The sequence below is a fragment of the Ceratotherium simum genome, chromosome 13 (assembly GCF_057802395.1).
Source record: "Ceratotherium simum simum isolate JZ-2026a chromosome 13, ASM5780239v1, whole genome shotgun sequence".
Classification (NCBI taxonomy): domain Eukaryota; kingdom Metazoa; phylum Chordata; class Mammalia; order Perissodactyla; family Rhinocerotidae; genus Ceratotherium; species Ceratotherium simum.
This window is the reverse complement of record NC_141912.1, coordinates 20,501,783-20,520,200: the sequence shown is the minus strand read 5'-3', so window position 1 is coordinate 20,520,200 and position 18,418 is coordinate 20,501,783. Positions and strand designations below refer to the sequence as shown.

At 35.0% G+C, this 18,418-nt stretch overlaps 1 long non-coding RNA gene across 10 annotated transcripts in view; it reads right to left on the bottom strand.

The window, feature by feature from the left end:
• LOC147915384 (uncharacterized) overlaps positions 1-18,418 on the bottom strand; it is a 388,885-nt gene that overhangs the window by 44,569 nt on the left and 325,898 nt on the right. For 2 of the 10 annotated variants that reach the window (XR_015553983.1, XR_015553985.1), the window contains one exon: positions 17,038-17,143. The exons of the other annotated variants lie outside the window; for them this stretch is intronic. This is a non-coding gene — a long non-coding RNA (uncharacterized LOC147915384). The remainder of the gene's footprint in view (positions 1-17,037; positions 17,144-18,418) is intronic. 10 annotated transcript variants of the gene reach the window in all.

The following is an 18,418-nucleotide window of genomic DNA, read 5'->3' as shown; positions in this document are numbered from 1 at the left end:
TAATTGCCTACTAAAATAAACATCATCATTCTCCAGATGGTTATAATAGGAATATTATGATAGACACTACACGACAGAATATTCACAATATCCACAATGCAATCCAAAACTACTCAACATACAAAGAACCAGGAAAACATGGTCAATTCTCAAGGGAAAAAAAACAAAAAACCACAAGATGATCCAGGTGATGGAGCAAAGACATTTAAGCAGCTATTATAACTATGCTCCATGAGTAAAGAAAAGCACTCTTGAAATAAATAAAAATATAGGAATTTCTCAACTGAGAAAAACAATAAAAAAGAAATGAAATTTTTGGAAGCAAAAAATACAGTACTTAAAATGAAAAATTCACTGGATGAACTCAATAGCAGTATGGAAATAATGCAAGAGAGAATCCAGAACTTGGAGATAGATAATAGAAGTTATTCAATCTGAAAAACAGAATGAAATAGATGAAATGAACCTGAGGGAATTGTGGGACAATTTCCAAATATCTAACATATGTAATTGGAATACCAGAAGGAGAGGAGAAAGAGATTGAGAAAGAAAAAATTTTTTAATAAAAATTGTATTATTTTAAAGTATGCAAAATGATGATTTGATGTACATATACATAGTGCAATGATTACTAAAGTCACTAGTCTCGTAGCAAATTTCCAGTATTCAACATAGTATTATTAACTATAGTTATCATGCTGTACATTAGATCTCTAGACTTATTAATCCTACATAACTGCAAATTTGTACCCTTTTACTGCCAACTCCCCATTTCCCTCACCTCCCTACCCCTGGTAACCAACATTCTACTCTCGGCTTCTACGTATTCAACTTTTTTAGATTTCACATGTAAGTGGGATCATGCAGTTTTTGAGAAAAAAAGTTTTTAATAAAAAATGACTGAAAGTTTTCCAAATTTAGTCAAATACATTAATTTATAGATTCTAGAAGCTCAGTGATCCACAAGAACAAAGAAAACCACATCCAGACACATCATAATGAAACTGGTGAAAAAGACATATAAAGAAAGAATTATTGAAAAGAGCTAGATATATATGGCCCATTATACACAGGGAAATGGGTTGAAATACTGAAGATTTGTCATCAGAAACCATGCAGGCCTGATGGCAGAACAACATCTTTATGGACTGAACGAAATGTCAACCCAGAATTCTATATCTAGTGAAAATATTCTACAGAAAGTAAAATAAGTGGATATTCAGATAAAGGAAAATAAGATAATTCATCACCAGGAGACTTGATATATAAGATATGCTAATGGAAATTCTTCATACTGAAGGAAAATGATACCAGAGGGAACCACAGATCTTCAGGAATGAAAGAAGAGCAACAGAAATGGTAAATTCTTGGATAATGTAAAAGATTATCTTTCCTTTATAGGTTCTTTAAAATATAAATAACTATTTAAAACAAGAATTATTTTATTAGCTGGTAGGATTTTCAATGTATATAGATATAATACATATGAAAGCTATAACATAAGGGTTAGTGGGGGATCATTTATATCATGAAATTTTTCTACATTTTATGTGAAGTGGTACAGTTTTAAACTCTTCATAGACTGAAATATTTGGTATATATAATGTAGTTCCTTGAGAAAATACTAAAAAAAATACAAAGATATTTAGCCAGGATACACATGTTAGATAAAATGGAATATGAAAAAATATTCAAATAATCTAAAAGATGGCAGGAAAAAGGGAAGTGAGGATCAAAAAATAGAGGGGACAAATAGAAAATAATTTAACGGTGAACCTAAATTCAACCATGGCCTAAAGACGAATTAAATGGCAAAGATTGGCAGAGTGGATATAAAAACACAAACCACTATATATTGGCTATAAGAGAGAGACTTTATATATAAAGAAAATAGGTTTATATGGAAAAATATAGACTATGCAAATAAGTAAGCATGAAATGAAACATTACTATCAGATGACAAATTGTAAGACAAAGAGTATTTCAGAGATTAAAAGGAATACAGGCACACCTTGCAGGTATTTTGGGTTCAGTTCCAGACCACGGCAATAAAGTGAATATCACAATAAAGTGAGTCACATGAATATTCTGGTTTCCCAGTACATATGAAAGTTATGTTTACACTATAGTGTAGTCTATTAAGTGTGCAATAGCATTATGTCAAAAAAGACATTGCACATACCTTAAATAAAAAATATTTTATTGTTCAAAAATGCTAACCATCATCTGAGCCTTCAGCAAGTCAAAATCTTTTTGCTGGTGGAGAGTCTGCAAAAAACTGCAATATCTGCAAAGTAGAATAAAGCGAGGCACAATAAAACGAAGTAGGCCATATTCTGGTTCATTAACAAAGTCTCAATACTAAAAATAATCAAAATCATACAGAATGTATTCTCTGACCATGACATAGTTAAATTAGAAAACAATATCTAGAAAAACACAAAATATCTGTAAATCAAAAATACACTTCAAAATGATTCATGAATAAAAGACAAATCCACAAGATAATTAGAAATTACTTTGAACTGCCTGACAACAAAAATACAACATACTATAAGCTGTGGGATGAAGCTAAAGAAGGGCTTAGAGAGAAACACATAACTTTAAATGCTTATATTAGAAAGAAGAAAGATATAAAATTAATGACCTAAGTTTCCACCATAAAAGCTGAGAAAATAAACAAATTAAACCTCAAAGTAAGTAGAAGGAAGAAAACAGGAAAGAGCAGATATGAGTGAAAAATAAAACAGACGAAATCTAATAGCTAGTTGTTTGAAAAGATCAACAAAATTGACAAAGCCTTGGCTGGAATGTTCAAGAAAATGAGAGAGAGGACACAAATCAATATCAGGAATGAAAAACACAGATCCAACAGACTTTAAAAGGACAGTAAGATAATACAAAGACATTACACAAAAATATGTGACAACTACATGAAACTGACAGATTTCTTGAAAAATACAATTTACCAAAATTGACATAAGGAAAATAGAAAGTTGGACTATATATATATGAAATTAGATTATAAAATACCTTTGCTAAAAGAAAACCACAGGCCAAAATGTTTTTACTGGTGAATTCTGGCAAACTTTCAAGTCACTTATCCTATATAAATAGTTTCAAAAAATGAAGAAGTTGGGATCACTGCTGCACTTGGTTTTATAACGCCAGCATAACAGTAATACCAAAATTTAAAAAAGATATTCTAAAAAAAGGAAAATATTTCAATATCCCTCATATAGACGTAAAAATCCTTAACAAATGTTATCAAATGTAATCTAATCATATATATATATAATGATATCATAGCCAAGGAAGCCTTTTCCTAGGAATGCAAGGTTGGTTTAACATGCAGAAATCAATGTCATTCACCATATTAATAGAAAAAAGAATAAAAAACATATGATCATTTAAATAGTTAGAAATCAACTACAAGGAAAAAACTGGGAAAGTGACAAAGCTGTGGAGACTCAACAACATGCTACTAAACAACCAATGGATCATTGATGAAATTAAAGGAGAAATCAAAGCATATCTGGAGACAAACGAAAATGAAAATACAGGGTACCAACTCATATGGGATGCAGCTAAAGAGGTCCTGAGAGGGAAACTCATACCAATACAGGCCCACCTTAACAAACAAGAAAAAGCCCAAATAAGGAACCTCAAAGTACGCCTAATAGAAGTAGAAAAAGAAGAACAAACAAAGCCTAAAGTCAGCAGAAGGAGGGAAATAATAAAAATCAATAATAAAAATCAGAGCAGAAATAAATGAAATTAAAATTTAAAAAAAAGTAGAAAGGATCAATGAAACAAAGAGCTGGTTCTTTGAGAAGATAAACAAAATGGACAAACCCTTAGCCAGATTCACCAAGAAAAAAAAGAGAGAAGGCTCAAATAAATAAAATGAGAAATGAAAAAGGAGAAATTACAACAGATACCACAGAAATACAAAAGATTATAAGAGAATGCTATGAAGAACTATATGCCAACAAATTGGACAATCTAGCATAAATGAATAAATTCCTAGACTCATACAAACTCCCAAAACTGAATCAAGAAGAAATAGAGAACCTGAATAGACCAATCACAAGTAGAGAGATTGAAACAGTAATCAAAAACCTCCCAAAAAATAAAAGTCCAGGACCAGACAGCTTCTCTGGAGAATTTTACCAAACAATCAAAGAAGACTTAATACCTATCCTTCTCAAACCATTCCAAAAAATAGAGGAAGATGGAACACTTCCCAACACATTCTACGAGGTCAACATGACCCTGATACCAAAGCCAGGCAAAGACAATGCTAAGAAGGAAAACTACAGACCAATATCCCTGATGAACATAGATGCAAAAAATCCTCAAAAAATATTGGCAAACCAAATATAGCAATACATTAAAAAGATCATACACCATGATCAAGCGGGATTTATACCAGGGACACAGGGATGGTTCAACATCTGCAAATCGATCAATGTGATACACCACATTAACAAAACGAGGAATAAAAACCATATGATCATCTCAATAGATGCAGAGAAGGCTTTTGACAAGATCCAACATCCATTTATGATAAAAACTCTCAACAAAATGGGTATAGAAGGAAAGTACCTTAACATAATAGAGGCCATATATGACAAACCCACAGCCAACATCATACTCAATGGGGAAAAATTGAAAGCCATCCCTCTGAAAACAGGGACAACACAAGGGTGCCCACTCTCGCCACTCTTATACAACACAGTACTGGAGGTTCTGGCCAGAGCGATTAGGCAAGAAAAAGGAATCCAAATAAGCAATGAAGAAGTGAAACTCTCGCTATTTGCAGATGACATGATCTTATATATAGAAAACCCTAAAGAATCCATTGGAAAACTATTAGAAATACTCAACAACTACAGCCAAGTGGCAGGATACAATATCAACTTACAGAAATCAGTTGCATTTCTATATACCAACAACGAACTAACAGCAAGAGAATTCAAGAAGACAATCCCATTTACAACTGCAACAAAAAGAGTAAAATATCTAGGAGTAAATTTAACCAAGGAAGTGAAAGATCTATACAATGAAAACTATAAGACATTACTCATTCACTTGAGTGAAATCAATGATGACATAAAGAAATGGAAAAATATTCCATGAACTTGGATTGGAAAAATAAACATTGTTAAAATGTCAATACTACCTAAAGCAATCTACAAATTCAGTGCAATCCCAATCAGAATCCCAAGGACATTCTTCACAGAAATAGAACAAAGAATAGTAGCATTCATATGGGGCAACAAAAGACCCCGTATAGCTAAAACAATCCTGAAAAAGAAGAACAAGGCTGGAGGCATCACAATCCCTGACTTAAAAACATACTACAAAGTGATAGTAATTAAAACAGCATGGTACTGGTACAAAAACACACAGATCAATGGAACAGAATTGAAAGTCCCAAAATAAAACCTCATATCTATGGGCAGCTAATCTCTGACAAAGGAGGTAAGGACATACAGTGGAGAAAGAAATGTCTCTTCAATAAATGGTGCTGGGAAAACTGGACAGCCACTTGCAAAAGAATGAAAGTAGACCATCTTCTTTCGCCATACACAAAAATTAACTCAAAATGGATCAAAGACCTGAAGGTGAGACCTGAAACGATAAAACTCCTGGAGGAAAATATAGGTAGTACGCTACTTGTCATCAGCCATAAAGGGATCTTTCTGAATTCCATGTCTACTCAAACAAGGGAAACTAAAGAAAAAATAAACAAGTGGGACTTCATCAGATTAAAGAGCTTCTACAAGGCAAATGAAACCAGGATCAAAATGAATAGGGAACCCACCAGCTGGGAAAAAATATTTGCAAACCATATATCTGACAAGGGATTAATCTCCATAATATATAAAGAACTCACACAACTGAATAACAAAAAAACAAACAACCCAATCAAAAAATGGGCAGAGGAAATGAACAGACACTTCTCCAAAGAAGATATACAGATGGCCAATAGGCACATGAAAAGATGCTCCACATCACTAATCATCAGGGAAATGCAAATCAAAACCACACTAAGATATCATCTTACACCCGTTAGAATGGCTACAATCAGCAAGATAAAAAGCAACAAATGCTGGAGAGGCTGTGGAGAAATGGGAACTCTAATCTACTGCTGGTGGGAATGCAAACTGGTGCAGCTTCTATGGAAAACAGTATGGAGATTCCTCAAAAAATTAAAAATAGAAATACCTTATGATCCAGCTATCCTACTACTGGGTATCTACTCAATGAACCTGAAATCAACAATCCAAAGAGGCTTATGCACCCCTATGTTCATGGCAGCATTATTCACTATAGCCAAGACATGGAAGCAACCCAAGTGTCCCTTGACTGATGATTGGATAAAGAAGATGTGGTATATATATACCATGGAATACTACTCAGCCATAAAAAAGACAAAATCCTCCCATTTGCAACAACATGGATGGACCTGGAGGGTATTGGGTTAAGTGAAATAAGCCAGAAAGAGAAAGACAAACAGTGCATGATTTCACTCATATGTGGAAGATAAACCAACACACAGACAGATAGAACTGTTTGGTGGTTACCAGGGGCTAGGGGGGTTGAGGGTGGGCACAAGGGGTGGAGGGATGCACTTATATGGTAACTGATAAACAATAATGTACAACAAAAGTTTCACAATAAAAAAAACAAAAAATATATGATCATTTCAATAAAAGCAAAAAGAAAAGCATTTAACAAAATTCAATACTCCTACATGATTTAAAAAAAAAAATTGAGCAAAATAGGAATAGTTGGGAACACCTTTAAACTGATAAAGAGCATCTAGGAAAAATCTATAGCCAATATCACACTTAAACAGTTCAAGACTTAATTTTTTCCCCATCAGATAAGGAATAAGGCAAGAATATCTTCCTTCATTACTTCAAAATTTTACTGCAAGACTTAGCCATTGCATTAATGTAAGAAAAGAAATACACGAATAACAGTCAAAAAAGAAGTAAAACTGCCAATATTCGCATATTGTATGATCATTTAGCTAGAAAACACCAAGGACTTCATAAAAATCTACACATACCGATTAAAGATTTAGCAACAGCAGATGCAGATTAATATAAAAAGTACTTCTATAATGATATATTAGTGGCAAAAAATTGAAAATGAATTTTTTATAGTTCTTTTTACAACAGAATACCTAGGAACAAACCCAAGGAAAGATATCCAATACCTCTATACTAAAAACTACAAAACATTGCTGCATTAAAGAATAAATAAGTAAATGGAGGGGCCAGCCCCGTGGCATAGCAGTTAAGTTTGCGAGCTCTGCTTCAGCACCCGAGGGTTCGCAGGTTCAGATCCTGGGTGTGGACTGACACACCGCTTGTCAAGCCATGCTGTGGCGGTGTCCCATATAAAGTAGAGGAAGATGGGAACAGATGTTAGCCCAGGGCCAATCTTCCTCAGCATAAAGGGGAGGATTGGCAACAGATGTTAGCTCAGGGCTAATCTTCCTCACACACACACACAAAGTAAATGAAGAGATGCACCATATCCATGGATGGTAACTTTCCCCAAACTAATCTATAGACTCAATATAATTCCAAACAAAATCGACTGTTTTTTTTTTTTTTGTAGAAATTGACATGACTCTAAAATTAATTTGGAAATACCAAGGACCTAAATAGTTAAAAGTTGAAAAATTTGCCTTACCTAATTTCAAGATTTACCATAAAGCTACAGTAATCAAGAATGTGGGTTACTGATAAAAAGATAAAGATATAGGGGCCGGCCTGGTGGTGTAGTAGTTAACTTCAGGTGCTCAGCTTCGGCAGCCCAGGGTTCGCAGGTCTGGATCCCGGGCACGGACCTACACACTGCTCATCAAGCCATGCTGTGGCAGATGTCCTACATATAATGTTGAGTAAGGTAGGCATGATGTTAGCCCAGGGCCAATCTTCCTTAGCAAAAAGAGGAGGATTGGCAACAGATGTTAGCTCAGGGCTAACCTTCCTTACCAAAGAACAAAAACAACAACAAAAACAAAGGTAAAGATATAGATCTACAGAACAAAACAGAGTGCTCAGAAATAGACACACACATACACGGTCAATTGATTTTTGACAACTGTATCAAGGCAATTCAATGGGGAAAAGAAAGTTCTTTCAACAAATGATGCTGGATCAACCAGAAATCAAAATTAAGGGAAAAAAAAGTACGATGGTCTTGACCTCACACAACACAAAAATTGACTCAAAATGGATCACAGACCTAAGTGTACAATCTAAAACTATAAAACTTGTAGAAAAAAACAGGAAAAAATACTGTAATCTTAGGGTAGGCAGTTTTTGTAGACAGAAGGCACACGAAAAATACAAAACGTGAAAACTAAAATCGATAAATCAGACTTCATCAAAATTTGAAACTTTTGTTCTTGGAAAGATACCACTCACACACACACACACACAAACACACACACACACACAAAGACAAGCCATATTCAGGAAAACATTTTCTCAACACAATATCAGACAAAAGACTTGTATTCAAAATATAAAAAGAACTCCAGCAATTCAATTTAAGAAATAACCCATTTTTAAAAAAGAAAATTGACAGAAGATTTGGACAGACTTCACAAAAGATGTGCAAATGGCCAAAAGCACACAAAAAGATGCAAGAATCATTAGTCCTCAGAGGAAAGCAAGTTAAACACACAATGAGGTGACACTACACATCCTTTAGATTGGCTAAAATTAAAAAGACTGACCACACCAAGTATTGACAAGGATTTTGAGGAACCAGCACTCTCATTCACTGATGGTGAGAATGTAAAATGGGGTAACCACTTTGGAAGACCCTTTGGCAGCTTTATAAAATATTAAGCATACACATACCATATACTTGGCCATTCCAGTTTCTAGGTATTTACCTGTGAGAAAAGAAAACATATGCACACAAAGATTGCCAGCTTTGTTTGTAATAGCCATGAACTGGAAATTAACCCAAAAGTCCAAACAGATGAATGGATAAGCAAATTACAGCATACCCATCCACATAACATTACAGGGCAAAGGAAAAAAAGAAAGAAGAAACAAAATTCTTATACACACAATAACATAGATGAGTCTCAAAAACATGCTGAGTGAAGACGCCAGACCAAAAAAAGAGTGTATACTTATGATTCTATTTATATAAAATTCTAGAAGATAGAAACTAATTTATACTGGGAAAAAAGCAAGCCAATAGATGCCTGGGGGTGTGGTTGGAAGGAGGTAAGGACTGCAAAGGAGCTCTGAGCAAAGTTTTGGGAATGATGAAAATATTCTTTATCTTGATTATGGTGATGGTTTCACCAGCTTGTAACCATGTCAAAATGGATCAAATTGTATTTAAATATGTGCAATTTATTGTACTTCAATTATACCACAAATAAAGATGTTTAAAAACATGTAATGTTCTTGCATAAAGTCTACAAAACACAGACACAACCCCAAATTAAAATGCTGTCAATGCACATTTGGTTTAAAGAAATTTCATTTAGCCTGTTTTACCTCAAAATGGTTTTTGGCTTTATAAGGATAAAGTAAAAATAATACATTTGAAAAGATGCCATTATATTTAGTTACAGTGTTGCAAAAGTCCTGTTATTTCAAAATGCAATACTGTACAGCGTTGCTTTATATACTTTCTTTCAACCAGGTCGCTGGGAACATCTACAATTGAAATACTGAAACTCGCAATTTATTACATATATTGAATATTACACTTAAGAATAACCCATAAAACGGTCCAGCATAGTGATCAGAGTATTAACAAAAACGATGAATTTTATCAAAGGGACCACTTCCCTAAGATGGATCGTTAACCTACACATGACTTTATAGTTACAGATTTAACATAAAACCTTAGTATACATATTATATCCAGAAAACTTGTATTATCTAAGTAGAAATATACATACAATATTTACGTGTATCTTAATAAAGAATATCAATAACACTTCATTTCTATGGTGCATTTATCCTGTGGTGCTTTCATAGCTACTGAATGGAGGTAATTGTGATGGGGCAATTACACTAATCTCTAAGTCAGGAAAAGACTGTTTTAAGGCACAGTTTTGCTTCTATCTAGCTCTGTTACCTTGAACAAATCACCAGGCTTGATTTTTCTCACCAATAAAATGAGGAGGTTGGGCTTGATTATCTTTTAACTCTCTTTCAACTTTGAAATTTGCTTTATTTTTATCCCCACACTAATAGGGAAAGCAGGATCAAAGGATGGCCCTGAGAAAGGTTAAGGGAGTTGCACTAAGTCACAGGACCGGTTAAGGTCAGACATGGGATTAAAGTCCCAGTGGCGCACACCCAGCACTGTGTTCTTTCCACCGCCACACACTGCTCAGTAAGCCGGCCCGTGGCGGTCTTATGAACACGAGACACGCTCTTCATCTGCAAGACTCTGCTGAATTTCTGCTTGAATGAGAGAAGGAAAAAAATGCATACAGGTCTGGGTTTATGATTCTAAGATACTTGGAATTTTATTTCTGTGTCTAAAATTCCCAGTACATGAGCTTAGGAGGAAAAATGATTCTTGGAGAAAACAGACTTATTTTATAACTAATTTCATCTCAGTACTTCTCTTTTATGGATATTTTGTAAAGGTGTGCTCAATAATCTGACTACTAGCATCTCTTCCCTTAAGAATAATTTTTTGTTAAAAAAAATGTCAGTTTATCAGATTAGTGGTTACCAATGGGGAAGGGGGTTGGAGGTGGACATAAGGGGTAAAGGGGCACATATATATGGTGACTGACAAATAATAACATACAACTGAAATTTCACAATGTTATAAACTATTATGACCTCAATAAAATAAAAAAATTTTTAAATTAAAAAAAATTTTTTTAAAAGTCAGTTTACTAAGAAAGTAGGGTTCAAAGCCAAGCTGAGGTTTTATGCCAACTTCCTGTTTTAAGTGATGGGCTCTGGGAGTTTGGATTTGGAAAGTGATGCAGCAACACAGGAAGAATATGGATTGTAGGATAGAGCCACCCGAATTTTAATACCAGCTCCGTGGTTTAACAGCTTCGGATTTTGAAGAATTGATTGCAATGCCTTTACCTGTAAAACAAGATCATTTCTACCCTTGAAGGTTAGAACAGAAAAATAGCCTTTTCCCCAATATTTTACTATGAAACTTTTCATATACACAAAAAAGTTGAGAGAATTACACAATGAAAACCCATTTTCCCTCCACTTAGATTCTATAATTAACATTTGATTATATTTCCCTTTATCAGATACCTATGCATCTTTCCATCCCTCTCTCCTTTAATAAATCCATTTTATTTTTTGATCCATTTCAAAGTTAGTTGCAAATGTCAATACATTTTACCCCCAAACAATTCACCGTTCATGAGATAGACTTTAAAATCTCTAGTGTTTTATAAGCAAAATTAACATAGTGAAACACATAAATTTGAAATGTACCATTCAATAAGCTTTGACAAATGTATACACCTGTACAGTCACGCACCACTTAACGATGAGGATATATTCGGAGAAACGTGTCACTAGCGATTTTGTCATTGTAAGAACATCATAGAGTGTACTTACGCAAACCTAGAGAGTATAGCCTACTACACACCTAGACTATATGGTACTAATCTTAAGGGACCACCATTGTATATGTAGTCCATCATTGATCGAACCATTGTTCTGCAGCTCATGACTATATAACACAAAGGTAGAGGCTGATGTTCCAGTTTTTTACAGCATTATTTTCTAAAAATATTTCCTCTCTCCTTTGGACTGCTTTGGCACCTATATTGGAAATCCATGTAAGTGTGTAAGAGGCAGTCTGTGTAAGTACAGGTCTATTTCTGGGCCCAATTCTGTTCCATTGACCTATTTCTTTTTCTACAGATATCACAAAGTCTTGATTACTATAGCTTTATAGTAAGTCATTTGTTCTTTTTCAAGGTTGCTTTGGATATTTGAGGTTCATTGCATTTTCATATAAGTTTTAGAATCAGCTTATCTTTCTACAGAACAAACAAACCAAAAACCTGGTGGGACTTTGGGTGGGATAACATTGAATCATAGATCAATCTGGAAATAATTGGTTATCTCAACATTATTGAGATTTCTAATCAATAAACATGGCATCTTTTCCTACATATTTAGGTTTTCTTTAATTACTTTCCACAATATTTTACAGTTTTCAGCATAGATGTCTTGCATGTGTTTTGTTCAAGTTATTTCTAAGTATTTTATGTGTAATCATGCTGTTGTAAGTGAAACTTAAAAAATTTTTCCAATTCTTTGTACTAGCATGTAAAAATACATTTGTTTGTATATTGACACTATATCCTGCAACCTTGCTAAATTCATTTATTAGTCCTCACAGTTGTTTTGTAAATTCTTAGGATATTCTGTGCAATCAATCATGTCACATGTAAACAGTTTTACTGCTTCCTTTTCAATTTATCTTTGTTTCTTTTCTTTCTCTTAGTGCACTAGCTAGGACCTCCAAAACAATAATAACTAAAAGAGGTGAGAGTGGACATCTTTGCTTAGTTATCAATCTTAGGGTGATAACATTCAGCATTTCACCATTAAGTATGATGTTATCTGAAGATTTTTCATAGATTCACTTCATCAGATTAAAGTTCCCTCCAATTCTTACTTGGCTTCAAGTTTTTATTATAAATGGATGGCCATCTTGTCAAATGATTTTTCTGCATTTAATTAAGTTATCTTACGTTTTTTCTCCTCTATTATATGGTTTTGATGAATTACACAGGCTAATGTTCAAATATTTAACTTTGCATTCCAGGGATAACCCAACTTTAGTTGTGATATACTATGAATTTTATGCATTGCTATGTTCTATTTCATAATATTTTGTTAAGGTCTCTGCTTTTTAAAATTCTTTTTTTTTTGTTTGGCATCAGGATCATGACAGTTACATAAAATATGTCCCCACGTCCCCTATTTTCTGAAAGATTTTGCATAAGATTGGTGTTATTTCTTCCTTAATTGTTGGATAGAATTCACCAGTGAAACCATGTGGGCCACAAGTACCTTTTAATAATCACTGTGTCCTGGACAAAGAAAAAACCTACCCAGAAAGTCATGGTAGATTGTTAAGTTGTACAGATAAATATAACTTAAGAAACCTCTTTAGTATATGGCACTCAAAAGAAAATAATATATATATGGCACTTATAAAATGAGCAAGGGACTCTACTGGTCATAGCTACTTTTTCAAGACATGAAAGAGGTCATTTCTCTAAAATGTATTAGTGTCAAAGTCCAATTTCAGACATTCCACTAATCTAATTCTTAAAAGAAAGAAGACACATTAGACAACAAAGTTAGTTACATTTAATATTGACCATAGATCAGAACACATTCCTCCACCCCATTTTTATTTCAATCTTATTACACAATTGTGTTTACCTACAAGTATGTTAAATATTTAAGTCACTGGCTATGCTTATTCCTTCACTAGTAGTTCTCCATCACATAAAGGGCACGAGAAGCTTATTTATACTTCATTAGACAGTGAAGTGCCAATTAGAAAATAAAAGAATTTATATAGAAAATCACATTTGTGCAGCATGGATTGCCAAAAAAAAGTCTAACATTTTCATTCGATCTGACACTGAAAACAAATAAACACCGCAGATCTTTAGAGCCTTTACGGTTCCCTGGTAACCAAAAGAGGTAGATCATATTTGTTTCTCAAGATGGGATATTTCATTGCCTAATAGGTTTAGATCATGAGTCAAAAAAAAACAAAACCCCACACCAATGGGATCACGTATATAGGCAAACTGATTGTGCATTGATTTTTTTATGTGTGAAAACAGTGTGAGAAAGAAGATACAGGCACGTGAGCCCAGCATACATTTTCTAATATTATTTCCTCCATTTGAACCTATCAAATAAGCTAAAAAGATCTAGCCAGCTACTCCTTCTTTTAAGAACTTAACCTTATCCATTAATTTTTCTCATTCATCCATAAATGTGAATTAAGAATGCTGCAAGTTTCTCAGCATAGAAGGCTAGGCAAAAAATTAGGTTGACAGGGTTCAGTTTTGACAGTGTATCCAGCTGTTTATAGCTTTTCATTTTTTCCATAAACCTAACTGGTATCAGTACATGTTAAGTTTCTAACACTTCCAGCGAGGGAATACTTCACAGAAGAAAAATGCTCTCCTTGGAGTTTACAAATGCCATTTGGTCTAATTTTTCAGCAAGGGTTTGTCTAGTTAGATTATGAGAATTTTCCTGGAGAGCAACAGCCAGAGAGTGTCTCCCATGCTGTCAGAGAAGGAGAGTTATATTTTTGTTCCTTGGAAGAAACATATAATGTAATGGGCAAAATGTCAAGTGGGTGGGGAGCCATTAGCCCATATAAACCTCTAGAGAGATCTCTAAGAAAAAGGAATTCTGAATAAGACACTACACTAGCACATTTGGTTTTAGGAAATAGTCCAAGAAGACAGATGGGGGCTGGGTTTTATGGGGGCAGGACTCACACTAAAGGTTCCTACCCAGACAGCAAGTGATTGTGAGGGTCTGAGGACTGACCAAAGTCAGGAGTTATTTAGGGAAAACTGAGTTTCTAACACTGGAAAGACTATGCAAAAAAATGAGCGCAGAAGGTAAAGGCAAGATCAACATGGGGATTGCAAAGATGTTCAGAGAGCAAGAACAGGAACAAAGAAAGAACATTTTGGATGATTTGTGCAAGTCTTCCTCTGCCTGAATTTCTCATCTGTCAAACGGGTGTGTCTATGGGCAGTGTCAGAATGGCTTGAGAACCTAAAAGCAAGACGTAGGTCAAGATGCAATGCTTAACCATGAACTCTACACTAGACCAACTACCCTGCCATATAATATTCTAGTCCTTTATTAATTTATTTAGTACACATTTCTTCAGCAGCCAAAAGGAATTTTTTTTGTGTGTATAGATGACCTCTATTTTAGGTAAGCTTGATATTTTAAAAATCTGTATTTAAAAACTACAAAGTTTTAAGCTAATGATAATCCAATGTATGCCATTTTCATGAGGTTTCACTGGAGGACTGCATTATATTTCAAGCTTTTAAAGCATTTAACGTAAGTTGATTTGTAAAATATTTTTCAGACATCCATTCATCATGCACAGGGATATTTACTGTGTGTTGTGTATGAGAGCAGGAACTAGGGAGTCAGCTGTGCAGGCTCAAATCCCAGCCTCACCAGTTATTAGCTGTGTGATCTCAGGCAAGTTATGAAGTCTTTGGAACCAATTTCTCCCCTGTACAGTGGGGAAAGAGCAATACCAACCTCACATGGTTATTGTGAGAATGAATTCTACGTGAAGCATTTTAAAATAGAGCCTGGCCAGAGGTGGTGAGATCTAAGAGTCAGTTGTTGTTGCTGTTATAAGAATATAAACAATACTGATTTTTTTTTTCTTTTTACTGGATTCAAAAACATTCTAGTTCAAGAAATTCCAAAAAGCAGGTGTCCCCATCCATCTCAAGATCTGCCCCACTCCTTCCCTTAAAGAAATCGAAATTACTTGGCTTAGGGTCAAATTTAATGACTAAGACTGTATCAACAAATCCACAGACTTGGAAAAGGAATGACCCCTTCATAACTCACAGTTACTATTTCAATTGCCTGGTTGTGCCTGAAAATAACTAAGTGAGCAAAATCTAACTGCTTTGTACACACCTCAAAGACACCCAGGTCTTACTTACCCCCTCTTGTAAAATAAGATGTGGTTACAGAAACTCTGATAACTCAAATTTTCGTAGCTCTTATCATCACCTCCTTCATCAGATTCCACGGCCAATTCTTTCTCTGAGAATTCCTGTGTACCCCTAACTGGCACTCCCACAATGGCTGGGAACCCTCAAGGTGATAAAGCCAAAGTGGCGGTCACTGGCAAAGTGAGGAAGGATGCTGCATTTCCAGGTATCACAGGCCACAGGAGGAGTCTGTCATGGTGCTGCAAGTTTCTCACTGGCTCAGAATTTTCAGTCAAAAAGCTCTGTAAGTTTTTATTTATAGCCTCGCTGCTGTTTCCCCAAACTCCCAAATTCTTTGTTCTCATATGTTCATTAAAAATAATTTTAAAATTTAGGTGTTTCTGCAGTTTATATAAAACTCTTTGTTTCTTATGCAAATTCCAGATAACTTTGCCATGGGAGGGGAATCAAGTTATAGATAAGTAAATGTGCACATATTTAAACCGTGCAAAATGAATATTACTAAGCTGTATTTACACGTTGGGCCTTCACCAGCCTCCACCTCTAAGTTCTACAGTCATGCACCACATAACGATGTTTTGGTCCACGATGGACCAAATATACAACTGTGGCCCCATAAGATTAGTATCATATAGCCTAGGTGTGTAGTAGGCTATACCATCTAGGTTTGTGTAAGTATATTCTATGATGTTCACACAACGAAATCACCTAATGACACATTTCTCAGAATGTATCCCTGTTGTTAAGTGACGTGTGGCTGTATTTCACATTGAAATAACTGACAGAGCACATAGGATATTCTCCTCAAAGGGAGAGAAGGTTCAGTCCATGCAGTTCTAAAGTCTTACCAAATGACCTTGGAATCAGTCGTTAAGCTGGGGAGTGGGGACGGGGATGGGAGGTGGCCAAGCGAGTTGACTTTTGCTATTTTTATGTTTATAACCAGCTATTATAATTATATGAGAAACTTAAATGGAGAAAATAAGACGCAGAAAAAGGGAAAGACACCGAATATTAGAAGTCCTCCTTATATCATACTTTGCTATTACTCATTGCTGACTAACCTAAGGACAGCAATAAGGACTTGGATCCCAGCATTTCTAAAGTGGTCCTTATCTAAAATCTTTCAAGAAAAAAGTAAATTAATTTCACAGATTAGCTTAAAAATTATTGCTAGGTAATCAGTGTTGTTAGTGCTTTTATAGAAGGACATGTATCAGCTGAGAAGGCCAAGTTCTGAACCTTCTCCAATACCTACAGACCTGTACTATCCAATACATGGCAGCCACCAGCCACACGTGGTTATGGAGTGTTTGGCATGCGAATAGTCCACATTGTAAAATACACATCAGAATTTGAAGACTTCATCTGAAATAAAGAATGTAAAATAGTCATTTTTATAGTGATGACATATTAAAATGATAATATTTTGGATATACTGGTTTACATAAGACATTATGAATGTTAATTTCACTTATTTCTCGTTACATTTTTTTATGTGGCTACTGGAAATTTTAAATTTCTTGATGTGGTTTGCTTTTGAGGTCCGTGTTACATTTCTCTTGGACAGCACTGGGCTGAACCAATCCGAAGAGCGAATGGGGAGGAAAGGTCTCAGGGCAAGCAGGGCTCAGAACAATCACTACAAGGAATTACTAAAGAACTGTCCTCATCCTGGATATCCCATTCTTCAAAGTGATATAGAAACCTTGACACAGAGAACCTATGTACTGCTAACTTTGCTTTTCGTAGACAAGTCTTTAAATCATCAATAAACATTTATTAAATTATATCTATGACTTTGAGATGATAACAAATGAGTTGTGCAGATAGTGGATATGCATAAAAGATTATCAATTGATGGTCGCCAGTATTAGGTGTGGTAGAGGTGATAACTGATACAGACACAATTGTCAACCCCTCACAGGCATAATTCAAAACGACTTGGCAAATAGTCTATTTCAGTGATTGGCAAACTATGGCACGTAAGCCAAATTTAGCCACCACTTCTTTTTTTAGAGAAAGTTTTACTGGTAACACAATCATGACCATTTGTTTACATAGTGCCCATGGCTGCTTTTGCACTAAAGTAGAAAACAAAAACAAAAGTCTACGGTCAACACTAAAATAAGAGTGGTCCTTTTAAATCAGATGTCTTTCCTCCGCTTAAAATTCTTCAGTGACTTCTCATCTTACTTAGAGGAAAACGGAACAATAGCTCGAGTCCTCCCCACCCTCTTACTTCATAGCAATCAGCTCCTTGCTCTTCTCGCTGTTCCTGGACTATACCAAACACACTCTTGCATCAAGCCTTTGACCTTATTCCTCCCCCTACCTAAAAGACTCCCGCCTTACAGATCTACGAAGTCCCCTCCTTCTCTCCTTCAGGTCTTGTGCGTATGTTAGTAACCACACAGTTACCTCCTTCTCTCTCCTGCTTTGTATTCCTGCATAGCACTGATCATTAACTGACCCACTGTATATTTCACTTCTGTGTTTACTATTTTCCCTCCAACTAGAAAGAAGCTCCATGAGGTCAGGTATTTTTGTGTTTTCTTACTGTTGTATCCTTAGCATCTAGAATGGTGCCTGGCCCATATATGCATAAAAGAGTGAGTAGGGAGTTCATTAATACTGTAACTG